Source organism: Rhipicephalus sanguineus, chromosome 7, assembly GCF_013339695.2.
Source record: "Rhipicephalus sanguineus isolate Rsan-2018 chromosome 7, BIME_Rsan_1.4, whole genome shotgun sequence".
NCBI lineage: Eukaryota > Metazoa > Arthropoda > Arachnida > Ixodida > Ixodidae > Rhipicephalus > Rhipicephalus sanguineus.
This window is the reverse complement of record NC_051182.1, coordinates 8,077,076-8,103,658: the sequence shown is the minus strand read 5'-3', so window position 1 is coordinate 8,103,658 and position 26,583 is coordinate 8,077,076. Positions and strand designations below refer to the sequence as shown.

The 26,583-nt window shown below is 45.8% G+C and overlaps 1 protein-coding gene across 1 annotated transcript in view; it reads right to left on the bottom strand.

The window, feature by feature from the left end:
* Nucleotides 1-26,175, bottom strand: part of LOC119400572 (proline-rich protein 36) — a 342,207-nt gene extending 316,032 nt beyond the window's left edge. The window contains exon 1 of the mRNA XM_037667633.2: nt 26,042-26,175. The gene's annotated coding sequence lies outside the window, so the exon portion shown is untranslated. The remainder of the gene's footprint in view (nt 1-26,041) is intronic.
* Nucleotides 26,176-26,583: the final 408 nt, after the last annotated feature.

The following is a 26,583-nucleotide window of genomic DNA, read 5'->3' as shown; positions in this document are numbered from 1 at the left end:
AACAAGCTGCACTAGTGCAGCGGAGACGCACACATTCCCCGAAACAACATTCACGAATTCTCAATGAAACGCTTGCCTCACAAAGGCAGGTATCAGCCATGGGAAGAAATTTTTCGTGCCGTATTCTGTGCAGCCACACAGCCCGTCGCTGGGCATCCCTTTTCCAGCTGGGAATAGCAAAGAGGGATTTGCCCGTTTCCCGCCGGTTGCTGCACCCAATCGCGCAGCACCCAGGCCTTCTTCGATGCTTCGACCGGCTTGCAATGAAGCGTCAACACGATACGGGATGTCGCAATGTTCCTGCACGATTTTCTGAGGCTGTAAAAACAATCGCCCTTCAAAGCGCCCTGCGTCAGCGGCCGGGAGACACTAGCGAGGCGAGCGAGTTGGACGATTTGTGTGGCGAAGCCGCCGAAAGGCGCGGCGGAGAATAGAAAACGAACGCGGTACTTTTCCCGTTCCAGTGACTTTAGCGGCACCTTCAGACTAATTCATTCTCCTGCCTTTACATTCTTCATCTCTTCCAACTCACACAATATCCCTCATACTGCCCCTATTGTGGAGCGAAGCCTACGGTGTATCACTGCACCTGGGAATCTCCACAACCACCGGGCTGTCGCCCTATTCCTTCACGCTCATACTCCTCCTGGGAGACTGCGCTGCGGCTCTGAGCTGGTCACCAGCGCTGTGGTATCTCGAATGTGCCTTCTTTTCTCCGTGTCTTTAGCCTGCGCTACCGTGAATTATCATGCAACCATACCAACAAGCCCAAATCGCCAAACCCTCGTCGCAAGATCAGCGTCGGCTGATCCAGCGGCCATGGCGCGTGGCGCGAGCCAATGGGGCCCTGAACTAAGGGCTCCACCCAACGAGGACGATACTTGAGGCCTGCATAAATAAATGTTTTCTCTCTCCCCCTCTCTCTCTCTCGCGCGCGTGCTTGCTACTTGCCCGATGTCCTCACAACAGTAAATAAACGCTAGAATCAGCTGTCGCTTTGTGTCATTTCACACTGGCGACCACATATCAGGTACGTTTTGTCCTTACTATTGAGATGAGCTGTTTATTCAGCCACGCCTACTAAGCCTTGTACACGAGAACTTGAAATTCAATCGTGGAAACAGTGCGAAATAGGCACGAATACATTGCTGTCGAAGAGTCAGAACGCAAATATAACGCAAACAGAATCGTCGGTTCATAACTTACGGGCGATACAGCTCACGACGGCGACTTCATAATTTCGAGGGGCGAAAAACCAGCGTCCACGTGTGCTGTCATGTTGTTGTTTCTTCCTGCGCTACCGCTGCTGCCGTGTACTCACTCTACCAACGCTCTACTGGCCAAATGCGTGAGCGCAGACACTATGGGGACGCCGAGCAGACGACGCGGCACGGACGAATACATCTTGAGGGCTCTTTAAACAAGGAACTGTCAGTTGTCAATGTCAGAATGAACGCGTCAATTCCTGCGCGACATTACGGCCTTCAGACACACTTGCATGCAACATCTTTTGCTCTCTAAGGGCAATAAAAACTGCATTTTCATGCATCTGTCCTATCACATGCCTGCGCCCGCGGTGTTTCGTGGGCGTGCGATGTTTTTCTGGTGGTGTGAGCTCTAACACACTTCGGAAAGTACAATGGATCATTCCTTGCAGTACAGCTAGAGATAAACAACAACCGGAAACCTTTTGTGCGTAATTCTAACGGTTCAATATTTTCTTGCGGTACTAACAAAGTTATTGAACAACTCGCTCTGTATAAATTATAATGTAACAAACGGCATTCTTCTGAGTGAGCTCTAGCTTTCTGATAGCTATTTTAACAAAATGAAATCAAAATGCTCAGACAGCAAGTGCAGCAATAGGGAAAAAAGGGGATGGTGAAAGCCAGACTAGAGCTCTGCACGGGCCCGGGCCGGCCCGAAAGCCCGGGCCCGGCCCGGCTTTTTCCCTATGCCGGGCCGGCTGAGGGATTGTTTGATCGGGCCCGGGCCGGGCTCGGGCCCGTGACCTTCGGGCGCGGGCCTGAGCCAGGCCCGTATTAGGCCCGGGTCTCATACGTATCTATAATTGCGTGTGTACGTTGTTTGGCTTTGTTTTTGTTGTTTTTTGGGGTTTAACTTCTCGAAGCGACCCAGGCTATATGAGACGCCATCGTTGAGGGCTCCAGGTAATTTAAAGCACCTGGAGTGCACTGGCGTGCACAGAAATTGCACAGTACAAGACGTCTACAATTTTTCTCCATCGGTATTCTACACATGATTTCAAGACACGCCTAATATAAGTTTCCACCATTATAGTGAGTGAAAGACGTTCTCGGGTACCGTGTAAGGAAAGCAACAGTAAACTGCCTAGATTAGTACATATAAGATGTGCGCGTTTGTATCTAGGGAAACATTTCGAGTATGAAGTTTGCAGGAGGCTTGCTACATTTACTCAACAGCCCTAGTTCGTATGCAATTGATGTAGACTCAAACGAAAAATGTCTGCCATGTTTCTTTTTTTTACTTTATGGAGGTATTATATTTTGTAGTCGTTATTTGAAATGCAAAAACAAGGCAGCGTGGTTAGCACTGCGTGCGTACATGAAACAGCCATCTATGACTCCAATTATATTTTATATGGCCCTGCAAATATTCCGCAAGAGTTTTACGGGCGTAATTAACCGAAAGTATACACAGTACCAGTGAAAGTCGTGACACTGAAAGAAGTTCCTAAAACAATCTCTAGAAATTATCTTGTGTGCGGCAGGTATCTTCACAATAACCGAAGTTTGGACAGTACATCCTTTACGCTCAAGGCATAACTAGCTGAAACGGGCCGGGCCGGGCCCAAGCCTTTCGGGCCCGGGCCAGGTACGGGCCACATTTAAGAACGCCGGGCCGGGCTCGGGCGGGCCGGAGCATGACGTTTTTGGGCCGGGCCGGACCCGGGCCGGAAAAATCGGCCCGTGCAGTGCTCTAAGCCAGAGAGTCCAGGCACATCTTCGGCAAGACGTAAACGAGCTCGAGTTTCGAATCAGACAGCTTAATTTGGAAATTCATGGAATATATTTTGTTCCGGTGAAAACTTGTACACAGTTATAAATGAAGTTGCAGACATGCAGGAAACGCCTCACTTGGTCGAACAAGACATTGCCTCAGTTCACAGGCTGCCGCGGTAAGGGCCAACATAACGGGACATCAGTTTTTCGCATAGACCAACACGTCGCGATGGTAACCACAGCAAGACCAGCGACCCCGGAGAGTACTGCACGTCGCGGTGTCGGCGATCGTAACCACACTTTTGGTTAACCTGCGGGGCGCATAAACGATCCCGGGCGACCTGGCGGGCGATGTCAGCACGAGCCAGCGCGTCACGAGCATAGGCAGTCGATGAGTCGGCGTCAGAATGCAACATGGTGTCCATGGGTAAAGGCGGGTCGTAGCCAAACAAGAGGTAAAAAGGTGAAAATCCAGCTGTGTCGTGGCGCGAAGAGTTGTAAGCGAAGGTTACAAAAGGTAGGTTGATGTCCCAATCGCGGTGGTCCTCAGAGACGTACATTGCAAGCATGTCTGTCAGGGTACGGTTCAGGCGTTCGGTGAGGCCGTTCGTTTGTGGGTGGTACGCTGTAGTGAACTTGTGGTGGGTCGAGCAGGATCGCAGGAGGTCTTCGACTACTTTAGATAGGAAGCAGCGGCCGCGGTCCGTGATCAACTGACGAGGAGCACCATGACGCAGAATGATGTCATGGAGAATGAAATCTGCTACATCAGTAGCGCAGCAGGTAGGGAGTGCTCGTGTGACGGCATACCGCGTTGCGTAGTCGGTAGCGACGGCAATCCACCTGTTACCGGTGGCCGACAAGGGAGAAGATTCGAGAAGGTCGAGGCCGACTCGGTAAAATGGCTCATCTAGGACTTCAATGGGCTGAAGACTGCCAGCAGGCAATAGCGCAGGTGTCTTGCGCCTCTGACAGAGGTCGCACGCCGCAACGTACTGTCGCACAGAGCGGTAGGGGCCAGGCCAAAAGAATCGCCGGCGAATGCGGTCATACGTGCGTGACACCCCGAGATGGCCGGCGGTGGGTGCATCATGAAGCTGGGCCAAAACATACAAGCGGAGATGCGCATGAACAACGCGCAAAAGCTCAGCACCGTCAGGGCGGGCGTTGTAGCGGTGCAAGATGTCGTTGTGAAGGAGGAACATCTGAAGGGAGCGGTCAGGCTGTGGAGATTGCAGACCATCTATAATAGGCCGCAAAGACGAGTCGCGGCGTTGCTCAGCAGCCATGTTGACGAAGTCTGTAATGGAGAGAACGAGTGCTTCATGGTCATCTTCCGACGTTGCAGGGGGACCGACTGGGTGCCGAGACAAGCAGTTGGGATCCTTGTGAAGTTGTCCAGATTTATAGGATACCGAAAAGGTGTACTCCTGTAAGCGCAGCGCCCAGCGACCGAGGCGTCCCGTGGGGTCCTTGAGCGAGGAGAGCCAGCAAAGCGCATGATGGTCTGTAATAACCGTGAAGTGTCTGCCATAGAGGTACGGTCGGAATTTCATGATAGCCCAGACGAGAGCTAAGCACTCTCGTTCGGTGATCGAATAATTTTGTTCCGATGGCGACAAAAGGCGGCTTGCGTAGGCGACGACGCGGTGCATGCCCTGTTGCTGTTGTGCAAGCACTGCGCCTATACCGTGGCCACTGGCATCGGTACGAAGCTCCGTAGTGGCAGAAGGGTCGAAGTGTGCCAGAACTGGCAGGTTGGTGAGGATGGCAACAAGGGATGAGAAAGCGTGCGCTTGCTGTTGGCCCCAAGTGAATGCGACGTCCTTGGCCGAGCGGGGAATGGGGAAATCTCGAACTGCTTGGACTTTCCCAGGGTCCGGTTACACGCCCGCAGCATCAACAAGATGGCCGAGTACGCAGATTTGGCGTTGTCCAAAGTGACATTTCGACGAGTTAAGTTGAAGGTTAGCGCGTCGGAAAACACCAAGCACTGTGGACAGACGAGTAAGATGGTTTTCGAAGGTGGTGGAAAAAACAATAACATCGTCCAGGTAGCAAAGACAGATGGACCACTTCATGCCGCGAAGGAGAGAGTCCATCATGCGCTCGAAAGTCGCGGGAGCATTACACAAGCCAAATGGCATCACCTTAAATTGATTAAGTCAATCAGGGGTCACGAAGGCAGTCTTCTCTCTGTCTTGGTCGTCCACAGCGATCTACCAGTACCCTGAGCGCAGGTCGATTGACGAGAAATATCTGGCGCCGTGCAAGCAATCGAGTGCGTCGTCGATACGCGGGAGAGGATACACATCTTTCTTGGTAATATGGTTGAGATGGCGGTAATCAACACAGAATCTCCAGCTATTACTTCTTTTTAACAACGACAACAGGGGAGGACCAGGGACTGGAAGAGGGTTCGATTATATCCTTATGAAGCATTTTATCCACCTCCTGTTGTATAATAACACGCTCCGGTGCGGACACACGGTATGGCCGTCTGTGAATGGGTCGAGCATCACCGGTATCAATGCGATGGGTGACCACGGATGTCTGGCCCAAATTACGGTCGCCGAAGTCAAAGATGTCCTGGTAGGAAACGAGGAGGCGGCGGAGAGCAGAGACTTGCTCTGAAGTGAGCTCTTCGGATATCATTGGCGTGAAGCGGTCGCAAGAGGAACGCGAAGCGAATGACGGCATTGAAAAATCTGACGGCATTGACGACATTGAAAAAGCAGCGAACGACGACGATATTTTTTTTTCAAATATGAGTACTTTAGGTAGTCCCACAGATGCATGTCAATATATGAACATGACTAATAATAAAACTTTATTTCTGCAGCCAGTCGCAGTGCAGGAAGCAGGCCCGTAGCCAGGATCTTGTTTCGGAGGGCGGGGGGCACTTGCTGAAAACCTTGACTACTTGAAAAAACACCTATTTTCATTATTTATTTTTGGTAAAAACACCTATTTCACAAAAATTTCGGGGGCATTTCAGCCACGGGCCTGGCAGGAAGTGATTTCGACAATCATAAATTTGAAAAACAGCAGAAGTAGAGATATCGACGAAATCCAAAAACGGTCGCGTTTCGTGCGTGCCGGGTGCAACCAGTTTTGATATCGCCCTTAAAACTCGCTGACGAATATCTCGAACTATGGGCAACTTTCGTGATCTCTAAAGAATGGGCATGCCGTAAATTGGCACGCACTACAACCTTGTAATATAAACACCGTCCCTCAAGTCAATAATTAAAAAGAGAAATAATGATTTTTGTTAATTTGTCGCAACCGCATTAGTTCAGGTGCGGCAAAGTATTTGCCCCTCGACGTCGAGGTCGTGTGCGAAAACTACAGGAGCCATAATGTCATAGGATTTTCAAAACAATTCTGTATTGTCTAAGAAAACACCCTGTATTTTTTTCTCTCCCTTTTGTTGTCGAGAGTGTACGCGTCGAGGCGTTGTGTGTGCGAGTGTGTACGCGTCATCATTTTCGTATTTTTGTTGTCTTTCTCTTTTTTAACACGAAAGTGTTTTATGCCGGGGTTCAACAAGGCTTTAGTGACGTATTTCCGTCACGGATATGACATTGATAAAAAGGACGCTAACGGATGAGAAAGAATAATTTTAAAAAAAGTTCCCCGCCGGTAATCAAACTTGCGACTTCTTAACCCGCGACGATAATCGCCCGGCGCTCTGTCGACTAAGCTATCGAGCCAAGTGCACGCTACTCAGGATGGAAACAGAACGCATAGGGACGTCGCGTCATATCGTGTCGGGCGCGTTCAAAGTCGTTAACTGGGCGAGCACGCGGCCGCCTGAGCGGATAGGGGTCGGTGCGGCCATTGAAGGTTCAGTCCGCCGTTCTCTTTGGAAGCCATGCAGACGCTGGCGATAATTGGAGACGGCGTACAAGGTCAACAATGCTGCTCCCCAATGCAAGACATTTAGGACACCTTCACGACAGAATAAACACCATAAATGCATCAACCCATGAGACATTTCTCCCAACACAGGAGAACATTTATCTTGATGAATTTAAAAAAGTCACAGTTTCACCGCAACGGCGAAGCATTGATGCAATAGCAATAAATTGGAACGTAACGCGAAGAACGGAAAGCAGCTCGAAATTGCCAGAGCGTCGCTCGAGCCCAAAGGACGCACGAAAAAAAACGCACACAGGACGAGCGCGAACTAATGCGTGACAGCTCGACACTTGAAGCGCACTGCTCGCACTTGAAGCAGGACGCACGAAACGAACGAACAGGTACACACAGGACGAGCGCGAACTAATTTTCACAGCTGTTACTTATTTCTGTTTGAACAGCGCGCTCCTTTCGCAAACGCGGCCGCTTCAGCGAGCGAAGTGACCTTCGTACGCTCTGTGACTTCAGCGCGGACATTGCGGGGAAAGCACAAGACATGCAACCTCCTGCTCCAACCCCCCGGCCGCCCCTTCTGTCCGTCGGGATAAGCGCACGAAGGCGACCACGCCCTGTAGGGCGAAGAGCAACGGTGTTCGCAAGAGCGGGGCGACGATCTTTAAAGCGCGCCAGGCGTGCGCATTGCGCCGTCTATGTGGTGACTAAGAAAGCATGCTTACGTAAATGGTGTATATAAGTAGCTTGCCGTTAGCAGGCTTAAAGACGGCACTGTTCGTGGCCTAACCGTCTAACGTCGCGCGCTGCGAAGCGAGAGGTCGCCCGTTCGATTCCGCGCGTCGGAAAGTTCTTTCCGAATTATTTTTGTGGCCTATATATATATATATATATATATATATATATATATATATATATATATATATATATATATATATATATATATACGGTGCATGACGGCGGCGACGGGGACGGCAAAAACCAGCTGAGACTGTCCATATATTTGCTATCGCAATAATAAAGCCCGTGAAATTTGTAGCAGACATAATCGCACCAGTTCTTGCAAACATATTTAATACGTGTTTAACTACAGCAACACTTTGGCAGCAGCGGCGACGACGGAAGGACGACAACTAATCAGCTATTCTGAAATTTTGCACTGTCCGGCACTTTGCTGAAATCCCCTCTGACAAGATTTGCTTGCTCGCTTTGGGACGACCAGCTGCTCAAGATTTTTGTAGACGACTTATTGTCGTTTTGCATTCTTCCTGCTCTGATTTTCGCCAGGACGACTTACGCCGACCATTCCATCTACCTTTGCTTGCTGCAAGCTGTTTTGCGATCCTTCTTCGGTGGTATCTACCTTCATCTCGGGTGGCGGTACCTGCCGCCGCTGTTCCTGCACGGTTTTCACTGTGGCAGCAGAGGCGACGACAGAAGGACGACAGCTAATCAGCTATTCTGCAATTTTGCAGGTTGGTTGGAAAATCTCATTACTATAATAATGTACAACATACTGAAAAACCAAAAATACGCGTACCTTCAAGGAAAAAAGTAAGGACAGGACAGAGGCGACGACACTTTTTTCCTTGAAGGTACGCGTCTTTTTGGTTTTTCAGTAAGCATGTACCAACTAGCCCAACAAAAAGTTCTATTAATGTACAACAGTTTTGAAGTTGTTGCTGTTGCCGCCAAGAGTGCCGTCTCTATCGCAATTTGAGTGCTCCGCCACTAACCTTTGTGCTTCCATAGCTTGTACACTGGGTTTCGTTTTCCATTGTGCTCTGTTTCTTTTGAGGCAATGAACAATAACAACCCTTACGCCTCTGCGCAGTGTTGATATGTTTTCTGCTTTTACGTACATGTGTTATTCAAATAAATCTTTTCAGTTGCGAGTCAGCGCTCGTCCGTGCCCCTTCTGTTCTTACCGTCTTCGTCGTTCCTCGCGCTGTATACAAACATGCTGCTGTACCAACTAGCCCAACTTTCAATACTGTTGCAATAACAACCCTGATGGCAGAAAAGCAGCCTACTAGCATCAAGGGTGGTAAAATCTTAAATAAACTGGTTGCTAGACTTGGAACGTTCGCGACTGACTTAAGGAAAGATCTCGCCAAGTTTGGAGCTTTGGGAACTGAAAAACACGCCGAACATGCAGGAATCAGAGACTCGATAACTTTCATGAACGAAGGATTTGAGTCCTTCAGAAAAGATGTAGAGACTTTCCGACAGGAGCTAGGAAGCGTGAAATCTGAGAATGAGCGCTACCTCAAGGAAAAAGAACAACTGTCGAAAGAACTTCACAAGTATAATAGAGAAATTGTGCAGCTTAAACAGTACTCCAGAAGCATGAATGGAAATACAGGGCCTTCCACAGCTTTGGGGTGAGGACCTAAGCAAAACACCAGCTGACATTGTCGACTTCTTGGGCATTGAAGTGAATGCTCGTGACATCGATGTTGTATATCGAGTACCGTCTAAAGGCAGGGAAAATAGAAAACCGAACTTTGTGGCGAAGTTTCTCACGCGAACTGCCCGAGACAAGTTTTTGTCAGCTGCGAAGAAAGTAAGGTTAAGTACAAATCAGCTGGGACTTAGTGAGGATCAACGCGTGTACATAAGTGAGCATCTATGCGTTGAGAACAAAGTCCTTCTAAGCAAAGCACGACAAGCCAGGCGCGAGAAATGTTGGAAGTTTGTCTCGGTGTCGCAGGGTAAGATTCTCATGAGAAAAACAGAAAATTCGCCTGTCTTGCATGTCACCTGTGCTGCGGACCTGGAGCAAGTCGTGTAGACATATATAATGAGTAGAGTCAAATTTGCCACAATGTTTCTGGTTTTCAAATATAATAGTACTAAAATAATATCCACGAATTTCGCCTCTGATATGCACCTACAAGATGTATTGAACAAAGTCACTATATGTATCAAGACTTCGACTTTTCTATATTGTTTGCAAATTACTTGCAGATCACGATGTTACTATAATGCTTGCGCGAAACATTCCCGTTCTCCATCATAAGGGTCAAGTATAAGCACTACATTATCATTTTGCCACTTCTGGTGTTGGTAATACCCACGTTGCCGTTGGTAGCGTTACCCAACTGTAAACAACTGGTTATATAACACATATGCGGCTCTTCAACATACATGAGTGCGTATAAAATTTACACAAATATTTAGCGTGATTTTGTAACGAGTCGCTCAGTAAAAAAGAATTACGCCACAGTCACCTTCCCTCCGCATACTTCGCATAACATCGACTCCCACGGTACGTGGAATCTGCCGAATATTTGTTCATCTTTATGTTCGTACTATGCTGTTCTTTTTTCGCACCCTGTGTGTGAAAATACTAAATGTGTTACGAAGCTACTGTGCATAAACGTTTCTCTGTGTATGCATGTGTTTTTTTTTTCATTTTCATGGTTCCAAATGTAATTGATTTTTACTTCAAGGTATTTGTAATAAATATACTCGCAGCCTACCTCTGTTTTATACAGCAATGAATGCCCTATAGAAAAGTCCGACTGCATTAAATTTACTGCTAGTTGACCGGAGGAACACGCCTTTAACGTTTCTGCACATTAACGCGCAATCAGCACAATCTAAGGAAGACGACCTAATTACTTTCCTTGAAGCCTTTAGTTTCAAATTTTCAATTCTCATGTTTACGGAAACATGGTACCGAAATGGCATAGATACTATTGATATTGAGGGCCATAACCTGGTTAGCAAAAACAGAGAAAAACGAAGAGGGGGGGGTGTCTGCATTTATGGCAATAATGATATCACATGTGAATATTGACTGATTGGGTTTTATGTTATGATGATATTGAAATACTTTCATTGATGTGTGAAAACTTGGTGTTCTCTGTAGTATACAGGCCACCAGATGGAAACATTAGCAGTCTTTTTCAGTATCTTGAGAACCTTTTTTTTACATTTATAAACAACGAAGAATACACATTAGTTATCGGCTGTGGTTTAAACATTGATAGGTTAGAGAACATGACAAAGCGCTCATATCTATTGGCTCTCCCGGATTCAAATTTCATTTCTAATAACATTTCAATTCCTACCAGAATTACGACGACAAGCGCAACATTAATCGATTTGTTCTTAAAAACGCTCCAACTGAAGAGATATATTCCGGTGTTCTTAATACATCATTAGGTGACCATCAACCCATATACCTTGTTTTGGCCAGACATCTGAAACAAAAACACAGCACTTCACCAAAAATAAAATTTCAACAAATAAATTCAAACTCACTTTTATGCTTCCGAGATGAAATTAACTCATTCAGTTGGGAGGATGTATTGTCGTCTTCTTCACGTGACATAGCATATAACTGAAAAACCAAAAAGACGCGTACCATCAAGGAAAAAAGTAAGGACAGGACAGAAAGGGCGTCACTCGCAACTGTCCTTTCTGTCCTGTCCTTACTTTTTTCCTTGATGGTACGCGTCTTTTTGAGTTTTCAGTAAGCATGTACCAACTAGCCCAACAAAAAGTTCTATTAGCATATAACTCTTTTGTAGATATCTTATGCTCAGTATATAAAAACACTTCCCATACAAAACCTTGAAAAAACCTAAATGTACCCGCAAACCATGGATAACCACTTCCATCCTTAAAATGATAAAAGAAAAAAAAAGACTTTACAACGCATTCTTTACAGGACGTGACCCAGCTGCTTTTAAGGCTTCCAAAGTATACCGAAATAATTTTAAGAAGCCTCAGAGACAATCTCAACGCAACTACTATTTCACTATGTTTGAAGGTGTGACAAACGCGAAGGAGATGTGGAACAGGATAAATGCTGTGATATCTGCAAGGCAACCGGAAAACAACATTGATGAGCTTACAATATGTGATAATGTATACAAAGGAGCAGCGTTGGCAAACAAATTTATTTAGTATTTTACTACGCTAGTAAATAGTACATATGATGCTGAAACGTTGAACTACCTGCCCCCTTCTGCAAAGAATTCCCTATCTACCGCGCCAACAAATGAGCATGAAGTAATTAGTATATTTACACATTTAAAAATAAGAGTGAAGACGCCGATGGCCTAAAACTACAGCCTAATATTTTTGTTATTGATCTCCTCAGTCCGTGTTTGACACAAATTTATAATCTCGCTTTGAGCAGCAGAACTTTGGTTTGGGCGAGCTCGTTCATCGTCGAACTTGTTTGGGGCAGCGCTAATGAACACACGGACAAAGACACATAGTACACGCCACGCGCGCGGGCTTACAACTGAACTTTATTGCTTTTACCAGTGCATTTATATGTGTCATAATAGCTCGTTGTGACAGCTATGCTTTCCCAGAACTAAGAAGAAGCTTGCTTTGAGTATCGGTATTTTTTTCCTCACCGCATGAAACCCGCCAAAGTAACAGTAATATATAAGGGGGGAGAGGAAAAAAAATCCGCAGCCTATCCACGGGGTGAATGATGATGAGTGGGGCGAAGCTCCGGAGGAAATCATCGGTAAACCGTGAATACTCCGAGCGAAAGTGAAAGCGCGCCAACAGCGAGCAGATTTTATTACAACGGTCCCCCTAGCGTACGTCGCCGCACTAAATCGAACGATTGCCTTCCACCAATGGCACGCGCCATATGTGAATCTTCCCTGGACATAATCAACGACGTGAGATCGGGCGCGTTTATACTACAGGGTCGATGAGAGTCATGGCGAGTTGAAGCTCACTTTAATTTTACATGTACGCTGAGAAGTTTTGTTGTTTAATCACGCACAGGAGAAATATCACACAGGCACTACCTTGGAGGTCAAACTCCAGTGCCTATATATACGGGATGGTCAGTGAACGGTTGTGCAGCGCAAGCAGTCAGTTTTTTCAATCAAGAAACTCGCTAGCAGACGCTGCCTGCGTCGGCCTTGCGAGGCGAGAGAGGGAGGGCGGGATGACTAGAGCACGCATATGCAACGCAGCGAGCGCGGAGCGTCGGCGTCGCGATGCGAGAAGGGGGGGGGGTTACTCTACCGATCGGCGCTCTCCCGTTGCCGATCGGGCGAGGTGGCTACATACTACTACTACAGAGGAGGGAACGACCCGTACCCTAAGGAGCTTAGCCCCTAATAATCTTGGTAAATACAGGCCAATCTCAATACTGCCAGTGTTCTCAAAGGGTCTAGAAAAGATTATTTTTTATTAGGCTGTCAAGCTTTTTCGACAAACATCAAATTATAGCACCATCACTATTTGGTTTTAGGCCTGGCCTCTAAACCCAAAGTGCACTGCTTCATCAAAAGGAATTAATATCAAATAATATAGAAGCGAAAAGATTCGCAATAGGTGTCTTCATAGATTTCTCCAATGCCTTCGATACCATAGACCATGTAACATTACTGCAAAAGTTAAAAAACTATGGCATTCGCGGTGTCGTGTTATACTTAATTGAAAGTTACCTGACCGACCGACACCAGTGTGTGTCAATAATGAAGGAATTATCCCCGCTAGCAAGAATAAAACATGGCGTGCCACAGGGTAGCATACTCGGCCCACTTTTGTTTATTATGTACATAAACGACATCACAAGAATAGACACATCGATATAATATGTTATTTATGCAGATGAGACAAGCTTGTTTTCTTCTGGAACGAATATCGACAATATCATATCATTGGCTCATATCATATCATATTAGGCAGACTGTACACTTGGGCAGTAAAAAACTTTTTACGAATTAACTGCTCGAAAACTTAAGGTGTTATTTTCCGAGCGAAATCTACACCATGTCCTATACTTAACTTACTGTGCTTAAATAATGTGAAAATAGAATTCTCGCCCTCTGCAAAGAAGCTAGGAGTTGTGTTTCACGAGCACATGTCTTGTGAGCATCACACCGATTACATAATAGACTTTATCGAGTAGTGGGGATGCTATGGAAATGTCAAGGCATATTACCAGAACAACAAAACGTTATGTTATATCATGCCCTATTTTCTCCCCACTTGCGCTGTTATCATTTAGTTTGAGGTACCGGGACTAAACAATCATTACATAGCTTAATCACGTCACAAAAAAACGCTGTACGTTCCATCTCAGGTATTTCATACAATGCACATACGTCTGAATCCTTTGTAAGATTCAAGATCTTAAAACTAGAATTTTTCTATGATACTCTCTCTTAACAACATGTAGATCAGAACTAATCCGTAAGAGCCGCTATACACGTACATTAGCAAACTTAACTGTAAATCCATCTACACGTACAACGAAACATTGTTAACTGGCACACTCCACGACCGCGTACAAACTATGGGTCACAACTACTACAGTATTGCCTACCCAATGTCAAACAAATTCAAACTAAGAGACGATACTCTTCGTGTAATGCCTAAAAATTCTATTTTAAGTATGGTGTCTTCTAATGTTTCGTTTTCTAATGGAAATACATTTTGAATGTTGAGTGGAATACATCTTGACTGTGGAAATGCATCTTGATTTTTTTGCAATGTGAGTTCAAATATTTACCTCAACTAACCGCCTTCTGTACCGCCCGTTGCTGCCATTGTATCGGGGTGGCGGAGCTTGTCAAGCTGCAGATATTGCGACTTTTACCCTGCTATCCTCACTCTAAATGGTACTTTTTTTCCTTCTTCTTGTTCAACCTGTTAATTATTATAATTGTATCGATTAGGGTGAAAATAAACCAAATCTCAAACATTTCCAATAAAAATGCAAATAGCCGAGGTAGCAGTGCTTTTTAAAAAGGGGAATCGAAATGAATTAGGCAATTACCGCATGTCCAACACATGTCCAAGTTTGTTCACTGCGAGGTAGGAATCGTGTATCAGATCCGCTGTCGTGTGGTAGATCTTACATAGGACAGAGTGGAAGGTGCTTGAATATTCGTTTGGGAGAACACAAGCGTTCATTAACACAAGACACGCATTCTCATTTAGCAGACCATTGTCGGGAGTGCGGGTGTACCCCGCACTTTAATGATACCATGATTCTTTCCAGGCACAAAAAGCAGCTTGCCTGAGAAATTATCGAGGCCTTCCACATTAAAAGACGCTACGAAAGATGCGTAAGCCAGCCATCGATAAAGCTTTGGGATAGGGAATACGAGTTTTTGGTGAGCACGTGCGGCAATGTGACTTAAAATTCGTTGTGCGCATGCTATGTTAAGGCGCAACAGCCATGAATGGTCTTTTCGTTTTAAATACGAATGCATTTCTTAGTCGGGGCATGTCAGGCGTCTGTCGGTGCCCGCGCGCCGGCAGGTGTTATCTCTCCGCTCTCACTCCCTCTCTCATAGCAACAGCTGCGGGCGCGCGCGCTTATCCTCGCCCCTAGCAACCGGAGTAGGTGGTGCGGGCGGAGTAGCGGAGAGTGAGTGGAGAGGAGGAACGTGCTCTGGCGTGTGAGGGCGCTTGCATCGCGGGAGCTCGGCGGAGCTCCCGCGTGTGTGGAGAGAGTGTAGGAGCGGGTAGGTGCAGTGCTTCGCCGCTCCTTCTCTCGCCGTTCGCTCTCTCTCCTCCCTGAGCCACCGCCTCAATGCAGTGCGTTTGAAACGCGTTTAGCGTTAGTGCTGCCTTGGCACAGCCTGAAAACAGCGCGTTCTAAACGCGTTTACGCTGCATTGAAGGCGGTGGCAACATCCCTGAGGTGATTACGAACGCACGTAGGAAGCGTTCGTTGAAAGAGGCGCCCATAAGGGAGACACTTGAGCGCGTCGATGTGTCCAGCTTTACGCCATTAAAATTACTACGCCGTGTACTCTCGGCGCAAGAAATGCATTCGCATTTCCTCACGATTCCCTTCGGGGAGGTGGAGGCATTTTTTTTTGTTTAGAGTACAATTCACGTGACTCGATAATTTCTTCTTGTTTACTTTTTCGTGTTTTTTGGAATAAAAATTCAGTGAAGAGTCAGCGCTTGTCGCGTGTACTTCTGTCCCATGTCCCTTTTTGTGAGCGCTGCACAGTCCTGAGTGTCAATTACCGCCCTGCATCCATATTACCTATATTTTCAAAACCTCTCGAAAAATAATTCATTGTAGGATCTCGAATTTTGTAGAGACCTTCAATATATATACACCACATCAATTTGGGTTCCGGAAGAACAGATCAACAGAATTGGTTTGGTTCATCAGAAGGAGCATATCATAACGAAATTTGAAAGCAAGAAAATAGTAATTGGTTTATTTATTGATTTTTGCAAGACTTTTGACTTGGTAAATCACAAAGTATCTTTAGGTAGCTTAGATCATTGTTAAACCATTTTCAGGTAAATAATTTTGATTTGTTTGGTTGTTCCTCAGCGAAGCTTTGATTCATGTTTGTAGAAGAAAATTAATTTGGTTTATCTTGGCGTTGTATTTTTTATGCTTTTTTCAGGCTGTTGTGTATTAGTTTTAGTATGCACTAATGATATGCTTTCACTTGTTAATTGACTGCTTTTCTTTGCTGTTGGCCACAAGCCATACATCACGACGATACGAGAAACAGCGCAACACACAGGACAGTGAAAGAGACGGACCAAGCGCTGACGGCCTGCGGACGATTCAAGTCGCGTGTAGGCAGCTTTTTCCCGTTGTTCTCTATCTGTAAGATACACGGTGGAAATAAAGATTTGATTTGATTGTCAGGCGTTCTGTCAAGATTCCTGGCTCATGCAACTGCACACCATTGAGACAGTGCACATTCCATCGTTGACCTAATTACATGCCCCCCGTGTAAAATATCAGTAACTGCACTATACCGAACATCAACTTCAGCTGAGTAAAGATTTGTCTTGGCCGAATCATGTAACCCACATTATTCTTTCAGCTAACAAAATGCTCGGTTATATTCGCCGCATTCTCTTCATGGCGGAATCACACTAAAATTACTAGCCTCAAAACACGCTTCTGCGACCTATACTTGAATTTGCTTGTGATATCTTTGACCCTTACCAATCAAATCTCACTGAGGCTCTCGAATCTGTTCAGAACCGTTCTCTCATATTTATTCTTTGAGGTTACTTACGCCTCACTAGCGTTTCGTCACTAAAATCTAAACTAAAACTAGTACCTCTTGCCGTCAGCGTGCCGTCAGCGGGCCTCAATGCGCAGTCGCATTCAAGTAGCGTAACACTTTTGGCGATAATGAAATGGAGGCAATGCTGACGCATAGATCACCTGATTCGATTATTTTCTTGGCCTCAAGAATTAGACGTACTGATTTATCGGGGCTTCGGCCGACTACCGCGCAGGCGCTAAAGTCAGGAACGCAATGACAATCTCGGCAGTGTATCGCGAAGTGGCCCACTCTGCCATTTCTGACATTATTATTATGCTGTCTTAGCCTGTCATTTAGGCATTGTTCGGTCTGGCCTATGTAACTTCTACCTCACGACAAGGGGATCTCGTAGACCACACCCTTGTGACAGCTTACATACTTGTTCTTGTGGTTCACAATGCAGGCCGGAGCTTTCCTGAGGAAAAACTTTCCAGGCTCTGCAATATGACTAACCCTTTCCTACTAACGCCTATTGGCTATATTCGCCTAGGTCTACAAAATAATTGGTCATATGAGTCGGCGCATTCGAAAACTGTGAAAAGGGCTATAGCTAAACATTGCCTATAGTCTGCCCTTGCAAGGTCGTGCTCACACGTTATGCAGAAGGGTTTTCAAAACCAATTGGATCGATTGTCCTGAGCTGGTGTCCCTCACACGCTCCTTATCGCCGTAGCCGAGTCGCTCCTCCAGAAGTTCAAGAGTGAACACCATGGTCCTGGGGTAGAGCAAGAGCGGAGAACAGTGGGACCTGAGGTCGTAGCGTATATGCACCGGGTGGCACAAAACCTAAAAAAGGTTGCTAGCAGACATGGTGTGCCGATTGCTTTCTCTACGCCGCGGAAGCTGTGTTAGCTATGCCCATGGGAGCAAAAAAGGTGGTTGCGGCAAGAAGTAAGCCAAGTCGTACACAAAATGCTCCACCGGTGTTATCTATGAATTTCTGCTATCCTGCGGCAAGACGTATGTTGGCCAGACGGGAAGGTGCGTGAATGAGCGTGCGCGGGAACACGAGCTTTCACTAAAAGGTAAAAGTGGGGCACATTTGCCGACCTACTGCAATTCACATAAGTTTGAGCCGTGCTTGAATAAGATTCAGATTCTAGGTAGAAGCGGTGACACCACGGCTCGAGAATTGTTGGAGGCATTTCATATAAAAGCACGAGGTTCCATGTGTATCAGTGATACGTCATCGTCTCTATCGCAGGCAGAGAGCAAGTTCATAGCTCGCAGGTTGCGATTAGGGTAGTATGCGCTCGCTGTGTGTCTAGTTTGCTGCGCATGCCTGTGCCTATATATTTCGATGCACTTCTCTTGAATAAACAGTCGAATGTTTGCTCTCCGCTGAACCCTTCTTTCGTTATTTCATTGCGCAAAAACAGCCATACTCTTGTGGCTTGTAATTGAATGTGTACCAGGGACTGTCAAGTGAAAATTAAAGGCTGCCAAGAGCATTCACTAAAGTTTCCGTAATATTGCAACGTATCGCAAGAGTTCAAACACGACCACTGGTTTATTGTGGGCAAACGTGTGCCCAGAAAGTAAGCCCGAAAATGAAAAAGTCCGCTAAAGCATTCCACAGAGGTTTCTCTTCCTCAGCACACTTCTGCGAAACCTCGCAGGTGAGCGCCACTTTCTCATGCCCGTGAATGAGAGGCATGCGCCGTGCTACCACAAGAACGAGCAGGCACGAGACATTGTAGAGGCTTACACAGCGGCTTGCTGGTTTTCTTGGTAGAAATCTTGTTGGAAGCAGCATGCGGCAATATTTTAGGTTCCAGTTTTCTGAGCACAACAGTGATATAACTTATACACTTATCAGCTTCAGTTTCAGTGGAACAGGGCTGGAAAAGTTGAAGTTAGTGCTTTTTTCTGACCAGCTAATGGAACTAACAGACAGTCAACATGAGCATCCCTCAGTTTGTAGGCATATGAGTGTACATCTCATTCCTAACAACGAGCTCCTGTTCACAGGTCCTATAATTAATGCGTCTGCCTCTACACCTGATATATTACATGCTGTGTGATGGAGTGATTTGGTAATGATGCCCACTCTTCAGAAAACAAAGCTCCAGTCTGTGTCTCCAGAGGCACTCAGATTTTGCCTCTGTGATTGGTGCATGCATACTCCAGATTATTTAAGAGAAGTTGAGAAAAGAGTGTGCCACACTGACCTCTACTATTTTGACAAAAATAGATATGGCGCAGAAAGGATGGGGCCAAGGTGAAGACAGGAACTAACAAACTCGAGCCTCAACTTCCAAGAGTTTATTAACAGAAACCATGTTATTTTTGCATGCTTCCGAACAAGGAAACTTCATTGCAGATATAGTAGTATGGATGAAATACATCATGAGCCAGTGATCTAACAGATTCGAAAGACATGCACCAGAAACTTCGTTGACCTGAGCTGTAAAATTATGCCCGCACACTAGAACACGTGCCCAATACAAGATCAATTTGAGTGATAGGCAAAAGAGGCAGCACACAACCTAAACTCGACACGTCTACAAGCTATGTTTCAAGAACATCACTTCTTTGTCCCTTAAATTTAGTGGTATTCCGGTAACGCACTGACTGCCTACCTTTTTATTAGGAACGCTTAATTGTCTCCCTTTCTGTGCGGCTACTTGCTCTCCTTAGAAAAGTGGTTTGGCTGAAGTGTTGCGAAAAACCACAGCGCTTGCAGTGGCCTGGCAAGTACCCGCCCATGTTGCTGCAGACCGCCAAGCAGTGCTATCTTGCACGATGGTTGATACACCGGTCTGTTTGTCCATTTATACACCCTACCGAAGCTTAGGGGGGCGTATACCCTACCGCAGCTTTCGCCGTTTGAGAGCGCACATTCTAAGCTAATTAAGAGAGCAAGAGCTATAACATGCCTCAATTCAGCATAAATGAAGTCATCATCTTTTTACAGGGCACCATCTTTTAACACGAAAGTGTTTTATGCCGGGGTCCACCAAGTACATCCGTCACGGATATGACGTTGATAAAATGGACGCCAACGGGTGAGAACCCACGAACCCACGCCGCTGCGGCCGCGACGGCAAGTGCCTGACGCCCTACCGTCTAAGCTAACTCGGGAGATGCTAGACACGGCGCGAACGCGCCTTATATCTTTCACACATTCCCTCTCGCAGGGTGCTCTCTGTTGGCGGTGTAGGTAGGCGGGGCGGTGCGGGGCGGGGCGGCGCCGCAGTCTGTGAGATGTGAAAAGAAGTAATGCTTCACGATCGACACTTACTAGCGCTTACTTCGAGATTGCACGCGATATTGGAAGTGATGGTTAAAGCGTCTCGATACCAGAGAGGTAGACTGGCCGCGCTGGCGTCGCCGAGGCACCCTTGACGCAGTTACGTTCTTTGCCCTTGGCTTCGTGTTAGCGTGCGTCGGCTCATCGGAGTAGTGCAACTTCCACGTGTACCAACGGGATTTCTCCGCCGCCGACTGCTTCAATTGCGAGAGCACCGACTAACAAAACTGCTGCAATATGCGTTGCAGAAAGGACGCGATTTCGACGGGCGAATGTCGTGCCTTGGTGGAGCGAGAGCAGCGCCTGCGAGACAAAGGCCAGCGGGACGCACGCGTTTGCGGCTCAGGCTACTAACCTCTACCTCCCGTGTTGCTGAAGCGCAGTGTGTGTTATGTATGCATGAGCACAGGCGTCGGCTACCCATTACTAGAAAGCGCACACCGTGCCGTTTCTCTCCTTAATTGACGACGCTTTGAAGAAGTGCATGCCGGGTACCAGTGTTGATTATGAGCTTGTTGATATCATCCTTACGCGGGATTCACGATTCGCTGTGTCCAAATATATGTTCACACCGTCAGCTACCACAACGGTTTAATCATGATCATGGGCGTTCGTCGTCGCGATAGAGACATGCTGTCAACACGGGTGCATCCACGCCAAACGGTGCTGTAGCTGCCAAACACGAATAGACATTGTACAAGCTCTCATATATCACTACACAATAAGCACTACTTCTGTGAAGACACGTTTCACTTTCGTGTTATACCGATTCCTATGACGGAGGGATCAGCCATGTTTTTTTACAGGATCCAATAATCAGATTAGGAGACTGAAAGACGCTCGATTTTATCCCTCAGTTATCACAGGTGTATGTGAAAGCCTCTTGGAAAAGCTGGAACGAGGTAATAAAATGCAGGAGCCAAAAGAAAAAATGAGTATGCACGTAATACTTTATGTTCATGACTCTCCCAATATAGAGAAGACCGCAGCCAGATACAGTGCGTGCATTGTGTTCTCCGCTCCATGCAAACTGGCCATGATTTGCCCTTTCATGTGAAATCAGTAGCTGGCTGCATGTTCCAAGAAGCGCGCTATGCGACAAACTGAATATGTCAGCAATGTGATCTACAATATTCACCTAAGCTGCGTTAGGGTATACATCAAACAACGGGCCGGTGTTTCAACGATCGTGCGAGAGAGCTTCGCTTGGCGGTCAGCAACAATATGGGCGTACATTTGAAACGTCACTGCGAGCACTGTGGTTGTGTGCCATACTTCAGCCAAACCACATTTCTAAGGAGAGCAAGCAGCCGCACTGAAAGGGAGACAATTGAGGCGTTCCTAATAAAAAGGCAGGCAGTCAGCGCGTTAGCGCACGATCACCAGATTCAAGGGACAAAAAAGTGATATTCTTGAAACATAGCTTGTAAACGTGTGTTTAGGTTGTGCGCTGCCTCATTTGCCTATTACTCCGATTGATCCTGTAATGGACACGTGTTCTAGTGTGCTGGCATGATTTTACAGCTCAGGTCAGTGCAGTTTCCGGTGCATGTCTTTCGAATCTGTTGGATCACTGGCTCATGATGATTTGTTAGTTCATCCATGTTACGGTATCTGTAATGAGGTTGCTTTGTTCGGCAGCGTGTATGAACCAGTGTGGTTTATTGTAATTAACAGTTGGAAGTCGGCGTCTGAGTTACACTTCGCGTGTCTTCACTTCGTCCCCGTCCTTTTTGCGCCATACCTATTTGTCTCAGGTAATGAACCAACTAGCTCAATGACGAGTTCTGTTGTACCGTTATAAATTTTGCTATACCTTATCGTACGGCACAAATTCGAACTGCTTGTACAGTGCTTTGTCAACAAGCTTCAATTTTCATTTGTTTGTTTTAGAAATTAGCATCTGACCTCATCGCACACCACGACCTCTGAGTTCAATTAGTGTCCATAGTCAGTAATGAACCAATTTTAAATATTCTTTCAGTAAAATGATAACTTTTGATGCCTGTTTTTTTTAACTCTGCTGGTCCCCATGCTGCGTGATTCTGGCTCACTGAGCGCTTCTATATTTAACGCGTTTTCGTTGCAAAACAGATTTAGTTGTCCCCGACACTTGGCAGATCTAATAAACTTTTCTCATTCAAATAAAACATGGATACCAGACATGCCCAGCCAACCTTATCTGAGCAGACTGTACTTTTGTCAAAGGGTTCGTATAGGTCCTTGAAAACTCTTGAATTGAAAAGTACATTTTCAAGGCTCTTGAAGGTCCTAGAGTTGCATTATGTCCTCGAAAACTCTTGAATTCTGGGACCAGTGCAGTCTAAAGTCCACATTGCGACCTACTTTCTTCTGTAGATTGGCATTGATGCAGCAAACTGCATTTCAGCAGCAATACGTCGTGGGAGTTTGCATGTATATTCTGTTTGTTCATAACTTGACATATCGTTAATTTCACCCCTCACCTGTTAGTTCATCTTGTCTCGCTTTCTCTCTGTCTCTTTCTCTACGTCTTACGACTTCACTCTTGTCTCCTGCGTTTATGCTGCTTTTTCTCCCTGACAAGCGAGCGGTGCATGTGGTTAGTACACCGTAATGATGTCAAGCCTTGCTAATTCTGGAGAAGCCTCGGCACCTGTCCTGAACATTTGCTGTGTGTTGGGAACTGATGGCATCAAGGTTAGACTTTCTGCAGTATATAATTGTAGTTAAAACTTTAACAGAACCTTATTTTACGTAGTTCCAAATCTAAACTTAAAATAACAGAGAGCTGAGCTAGTTGGTAAGCATTCATGCTAAAAGGATAGGGCGTGCAAACACGGACACAAGAAAGAAGTCAAGACATCACAAACGCCGCAAATCCAATCTAAGCAAAAATGTTGCATTCCCCGGCAGGTACTCGTAAGGTTCAACGTTGTTGTCAACCCAAATTACTTAAAGTAACTTGGAAACAACACCGATTTAACAGTTTTTCTGAAATGAGTTAGTCAAGAAAAGTGCTAATTTCTTTCTATTTTTTACACAGATTGAACTTTTTCTTGAAGTGCAGGCACTAACGCTATTGCATTAAAACGTCTGTCACCCATAGTCACGAGCCTGGCTTTATTTTGACAAGGTTACATGCCACCCACTTGCACGGAACAGTGGCCTCAACAGTTGCGCTGTTTCGTACCAGATATTGCAACAAGGTGGTGGTGGTTTATTGTTCGTGACAATGTACCCACAAGAACCCTGCTGTGTGCTTTTGTTATATCACGATTGATGTGATAGATGACACCGATCGTCTCCTCGCAACTTTCTTGCTTGTCCTGCTCACATTATCACTGCATTCCTTCTCCCCGTCTGTATTTTGGCTGCATGTCATATTTCACGTGACTGTCTACCTGGCCTGCATAGCCTGCACCACATATGTGAGGCTCAATGTTCGCTACACCTGAACATACTTTTCACACGAGCATGCGTGGGTTAGCGGCAAAAACAATGCCATGATAAATTTGGGGTGTCTCTGCGTTACAATTTTAAGTTTCGAAGGACTGAAAGACCCCTTTCTCGATTTTACCAACTTCCTCATTTAACAAAGTAGTTTGAGCGTGGTGATGGCTTCGTTAAATTGAGTTTCAACTGTATATGTATAAGTGCGATAAATTTAGCAGCAACTTGAAACATTGTTATAGTAAAAAAAATCCTGGTTTGCATGCGACTTTTAAGTCCTTGATACGTGAAAGGCCCTTGAATATCGTTGAGTTTTCTCCTTGGAGCCTTGTACGAACCCTGATTTTTATCATTTAAGATATTGCTTTGTTTGGTTCAGCACTATTGACAATAAAGGATATGCTTTGCTAAATAGTATTGTTTTCTTTATCCAATTGCAGGAACAAGCCCTGCTTACCCCATGCCTGGTGCAGAAGAACATATTGGCGCTTCACCTTGCAGGCAGCTTGTTTTTCAAGGTTCATCACTGCTTGTCGGAATAGCGCACCTTCTTGCGCCATTTTATGAAGTATGAAGTCACACACTTCATCATTCAAGATGTCTGCTACTGTACAATTTAATAAAATAAATTTTGTTGGTGCTTATGACATATTTGCGATGCATCATTCAGGAGGTGTCTTCAAGAACAATTGCTCTGTTGTTCGTGAGCAGCAACTGCTGCTCACCAAAGGAACGTCATTTGAGGAGGCAATTTGCACAGCATTCTTTCACAGCACAGATTCAGTGTGAATGGTCTTACATTTTCTCATTATTGTAAAACACTATGTTAACAGCTGGCCCGTAGGTGCAGTTACGGATGGCTCGTAGAGTACAGATACAGAAGACGGGGCCTTCATTTGTCGTGCTGTAGGCACACTTCTATCATAACGGTTCACTCAATAAGTACAAGCATGGTGTACGAAATCTTCTGTTTTCTAAGTACGACGGCACCTATATCTTGTTGAACGATTTCGACAAAACGCACTGGTCGTCCAACGGAAAGGTCGTTCTTAAGTTACGAAAAAGTGTTCGGTCACAATATACCAGCAAATTGTGTCGTAAATAGGGCCATTTTTTTACCGTGTATATTGAAGCGTTGCTCAACCCCGGAGCAATACGCTAACGAAAGTTCAGCTTGATATTCACATCATCGCACCGTAAAGTGCACTTCGTTTTGGTAATACTAACGTCTGTGCTCTAACATGAGTTCTGACACTACGTTAAATCGTAAGTGACATTTTAGACGCCAGTGTTGTCGACGTGCCTGGTAAGCCCACGATGTGCACACAACTATTCCACTTACAAAGGCATGTCGATCCACCTCTTAGCTCTTGGCTCAAAGCCGAAAAATGCAGCGTAGACAGCTACTCGCTGACTGCTTCGCATGAAACAGATTCCCGCAAGGCATGTGATCTGCCGAATTTTTTGTTTTTAATGTATTTCTCACTGATATTTGCTTTGTACTTGCACCACCCCCCACCCCTTACTCAATGCCCTATGGTAAGGTGCCATGAATAAGTAAATATTTACGCCTTTCGCTCTAGACCCCGTGGTAAGAAAGCGTACACACTGCGCAACTGGAGTTTAAGCAATGTTGCTTTCATTTTAAAGCACCGCGAAAGTTATCTGATGCACATAAATGACATCGAAGTTCGCCAAGCAAGGCATTCATAACCACTATCAATCAGCCGCTACACAAATTCTGTAATTATTTTAATGTAACATCTGTCATAAACCTACAGCACCACGCACTATAATGCGCACGTCTACATACAACGAAAACGCACAAATTAGATGTTCCCACTAAACGAACTAGTTTAGCCGTGTTTCATACTTAAAATCACACTACAGATTTCTGTTTCATGAATCATTCGATCATGATAGCAATGTGTTTCAGTTATTTGCACCGCTGACGCGTATGCATGACTGATTAACAAACAAACAAACGAACGAACAAATAAACAAACAAACTTGAGGTGCAGCCGTACACATATTAATTTTTCTCGCAGGTTGTTCGACCTTTCGCACAATTTTTCTTATACTTATTCTTGTAGTCTTTCTAAAACAGTGTGTTGATTCAACATTGATGTACTTGATGCCTTATGTAATCTTCAAAAGCCTGCCACTGGTATTTGCCAGAGTAGTTAAACAGTTCGAGATAATTTAGATAATTTATTTACTTTAATACCTTCAATGCCCCAAGTTCTTACGGAGCGTTGAGGGAAAATAAAATACGTGGTAGGTAACGACTGTTGGTGGTTGCAGCAATAATTGTCGACAGCTAATTTAAATCCACATACGCATAGAATGGGGACGACGATTACTTTCCGCATTTGAGTGTCGCTATTTATGGTTAAGGAGTGCCGAGAAAGATACAAAAGTATAGCGACGGTGCGAACGCGGCAAGGAGAGCTTACCGATGGGAGGCCAGGTCAACCGCGTAGCCTCTTCTCGTGCGCACCCGACCAAGCCGGGAGAAAGTATCCGGTGTTCGAAAGCGTCTCGCTGGACTCGCCCTCGTCCGGCCGCTCGCCTCGTGTGCTTTTCCGTGTGTTTCCTGCGCCGTTTCTCCCTTCACCAACGTCGCACGAGGAGAGGGCCTCGAGGCTGGGCGGAATTACTGAGAAGGGGGCTCGGACGGGGATTTTTGTTACCGCTGCATCCTGCAACTCCGTCGGCGTTAACGACGTGGCGACCTTGTCTTATTGGCCTCTGGCGTGAACTTGAAAAGAAAAACAAACGTAAATTTTATCCCGAGGCCCCACGTCGCCTAAACGACGTACACGAAGACGTCGCAATCCTGTTGCCCGCTTGTTGGTAATGCGCGTTTGCGCGTAGCAGTGATTCAGCACGCCTCGCATGAAGCACGCATTGACGCGAGTGTTTCCTACGTATGAATCAGGTACAAATATCGCGTAGGCAATAATACATTTGTCCCTCTTCGTCGCGTGCTCAGGAA